The sequence below is a fragment of the Homarus americanus genome, unplaced genomic scaffold (genome assembly GCF_018991925.1).
Source record: "Homarus americanus isolate GMGI-L3 unplaced genomic scaffold, GMGI_Hamer_2.0 scaffold6251, whole genome shotgun sequence".
Taxonomy (NCBI): domain Eukaryota; kingdom Metazoa; phylum Arthropoda; class Malacostraca; order Decapoda; family Nephropidae; genus Homarus; species Homarus americanus.
This window is the reverse complement of record NW_024728249.1, coordinates 17,757-21,512: the sequence shown is the minus strand read 5'-3', so window position 1 is coordinate 21,512 and position 3,756 is coordinate 17,757. Positions and strand designations below refer to the sequence as shown.

General features: G+C 45.7%; 1 non-coding gene across 1 annotated transcript; it reads left to right on the top strand.

The window, feature by feature from the left end:
• Positions 1-3,376: 3,376 nt before the first annotated feature.
• LOC121866038 lies at positions 3,377-3,491 on the top strand. The gene has a single exon (XR_006088878.1). It is a non-coding gene; the product is annotated as a U5 spliceosomal RNA (small nuclear RNA).
• The last annotated feature ends 265 nt before the right edge of the window (positions 3,492-3,756 follow it).

Below are 3,756 nucleotides of genomic sequence, written 5' to 3'. Positions count from 1 at the left end.
CGTGCTGCTCTTACCTCCCCTGCCCCCACTGATCATCCCATCACACAGTTCGAGCTTGACAGTGCTCGTCGCTCTAGAAAAGACACCTCTCCTGGGGATGATCAGATAACCTACTCCGTCCTCAACGCCTGTACTAATATTCCTAACGGCCCTTGCTTGCTCTCTACAATATGTCTTATGAACATGGGGTTCTCCCGTCCAACTGGAAAAATGCCACTATTATCCCCATCCCTAAGCCGGGAGATCCTGGGAAATATCGACCCATTAGTCTTACCTCCTGTGTTTGCAAGATGATGGAGAGGATACTCCATCCTCGCCTTCTTCACACCATAGGCGGCTTCCACAACTCCCTCAATGGTTTTATTCAACATCGCAGCACAGCACACTCCATTGCTTCCTTTTATTGCAATCAGACTGCCCGCGTCTCCGTCTTCCTTGATATCAAGGGAGCCTTTGATACGGCTCAGCCTGCCCTCATTTTAGCTGAACTTGCACGGTTAGGGGTTAAAGGGAGACTTCTACAATGGATCGCCTCTTACCTCACTGGACGTCAGGCCCGGGTTCGCGTTGAAGGCTCTATGTCTCCTGTTCAAAAAATGAACCTCGGCACCCCTCAAGGTGGAGTCCTGAGTCCCACCTTGTTTAACACTCTCATGCACTCCATTGCATCACTCCCGTGGCCGACAGAAGTTGTCCACTCAGGATATGCCGACGATGTCCTCTTCCAAGCCCCTGACTACCTTAGCATGCAGGAAGCCCTTGATCTGGTCTCCAGAGAGTGTGATTCACTTGGTTTCCTTCTTTCAACTGCGAAAACAAAAGCCATGTGGCACGGTCGTGTTGTACCTCCACCCCTTTTCTTATCAGGAACGCCCTTGGACTGGGTTAATGAGACAAAATACCTGGGTGTGTATGGAACTCGCACACGTTGTCAGATCCCTGAAGTCCGCTATCTTCGAGACATATGTTTCGGCGTCTCGCTCCCCTCTCTACCATGTGCAGGGGTTCCCTTGGTGCCAGCATCCCTGTACTTCTCACCATGTACAAGTCTTTTGTCCGTTCCTGTGTCGACTACGCCGCCCCTGCCCTCGTCAACATTAGTCGGACTGCTGTCAACCGTCTCGAAGTTATCCAGAGGAAAGCTGCTCGTATCATCCTTGGGGCTCCTCAGTGGACGCGCTCTACTTCTCTATATACCGAACTTGGTCTTTCCCCCTTACAGGATCGTGTCCAGGAGTTTTACCTAAAAACTGCCGTTTCCATTCTACGGGATCCTAGGGGCAACTATGTCCAAACCAACTTGACTACTGCTGTCCGAGACCGACCTCCATCTAGAAGACAGTGGCGAGGGTCACTCATCCGAGCCCTTCAGGAACATGACCTCCTGCCTGATATTGTTGTCACCCCTGCTGTTGGTTCGTCTCCTTCTCCCTGGCTGGATTTTCAACCTGAAGTGATTGCCCTCGGTGGACCGCTCCCGAAATCCCAGGTGAACCCTGTTATTCTCTGCAAATACCACCTCTCCAGGATCGTTCACTGGCCCCAGGTAGGGTCGTCCTCTACACTGATGGTTCTGTTGACCCCGCTACAGGTAGGGCCGGGGCTGGTGTCTACATCTCCCGTCCTCATGCCCCTGAGCCTATCAAACTGTCTCAGAGTTTTTGACGGGGCATCCTCCACTCAGGCTGAACTAATAGCCCTCCTTGCTGCCCTTCTCGCTGAGGAAGAAGCAGATGGTTTCTGCCCCTTGCTTGTCTGCTGCGATTCCAGGTCTGCGCTCGACGGGATCGCATTTGGATCTGGGGAAAATAAGGACCTCATCCTCCGAATACGAGGGTTAACATCCACACTTCAGGATGAAGGCCGTCCTGTGACATTCCTATGGATACCTAGTCATGTCGGTATCTTGGGGAATGAGGCAGCAGATGACCTTGCCAAGACTGGCTGCAACAAGGCCACACCTGACTACGTTGTTCCTCGAACACTCTTACAGATTAGGACCCAAATCCGCCGCAAACAGAGAGAAGCTCGGGAAGCAGCCATCCAACTGGACTCCCCGCCCACATGGTACGATGTCCTCCGTAAACTTCCTGACTTCTCGTACGTCTACGGGAAGGGGTCGCGGAAGGGGGACGTGATTGCTGCCCGTATCATCATTGGGTATGACTTGCTTGGGAGATTGGTATCCCCACATCCCCTGAGCAACGCTCTTGTGCGTTATGCAGAAGACCCGACAGCCGCACCCTTATCCACTACCTCCTAAGATGTCCCCACACACAACGCTTCCGTGACGCCTGCTGGACCACCACTCCACGACCCCCTGACGGAGACACGATGATCCTCCCAATACTGGCCAGATATTTTGTAAATAATATTAATTATGTGTTAAAGGAACATCCTTCCTTCCTAAGGCTTTAGTAAGCCCCTTTATAATATTTATACTGTATATACTTTTCACACTTGCCAGATGATTCTGGTGTCATTGTACAGGGGTACCTAGTGACAGCACTAGGATCCCGCTTCCTCTATCAAGGAATAAACAATTGAAATTGAAATTGAAATTGAATTGGGGCGGGGTGGGGGTTAGGTGGACGTTAATGAGGGGAAAGTTTGAAGGAAATTAGGAGAGTAAAAGTATCCGGGCTCAACTAGACATGCTGTATTTTAAAATTCTTTATTGATCTTTTATACTAATAATTTAAGTTGTAGCTCGCTAGCTTTTGACTTTTCTTCTCGTTCATGTTTTGATATAACAGTAGATAGTATTTCAAGCGCTATAATAATTATTTAATGTTTTTTTATTTGTTTTTATTTTTTAAGATTTATTGGACTGCTACTCTTGCGGACCTGAAGTTACCAGTTTCATACAGGCGTAATAGTGGTAGGTAGACATGAGAGACCGGTGGTTATCACCATTGAAATAACTTATATTACATAAGAATAAAAGTATTTCTATAATCAAGATCCAGGTTTATTTTCATTATATTAGATTACTATTAATTATGACTAAACGGTTGCACAATGAGGGCCATATTATAAAACAGAACATTTATGAACTAAGTTATGCCCTTAAAGACCTTAGTTGAAGCGCAGTCATAACATTGTAACAATAACATTCTCGTTGATTTGCTATATTTGTTCAGATTTAAAGGAATTATGTAAATTAAATCCTCTTAAAGAAAATCCACATAAAGTAATACCACTTTTGACTGCCAATCACGGTAGTCTTAAATGTTACGAAGGACTTGTAAATCTTATTTTAAAACTCTTCTAGACACTGGACAATAAAACCTTTAATGTCTTTCTTGACTGGAACTACAACTCCAAGTATGTTCTAAGTTAATGTTTGTTGGGGTCTTGAACAACTTTGCGACCATAGCTCTGGTTTCCCTTCAAAACGCATAAATCTTTCGCCTTTTACTAAAGATTTCCGTGGGGGGGAACAACTCAATGAGTCTTAATTAATTTTTCTTAGCCCATTCACATGGGCTCACAAAACTATTTCAGATTAGCTGAAAATAATCATACAATGTCGTAATCAAGTGTATGCGATCTAAAGTAGAAAAAAAAAAAAATCTACTCACATATACAACGTCCTGGATGGAACAATTATCCCGACTATTACAGATCTAAATCAGGTTGGGAGAATACAGATCTGTCATAAAATTAATTTCATGCACTTATTAAAAATTGCTCTAGACTTCAAACAAACCAAGGGTACCTAGGGACAGCACTAGGATCCCGCTTCCTCTATCA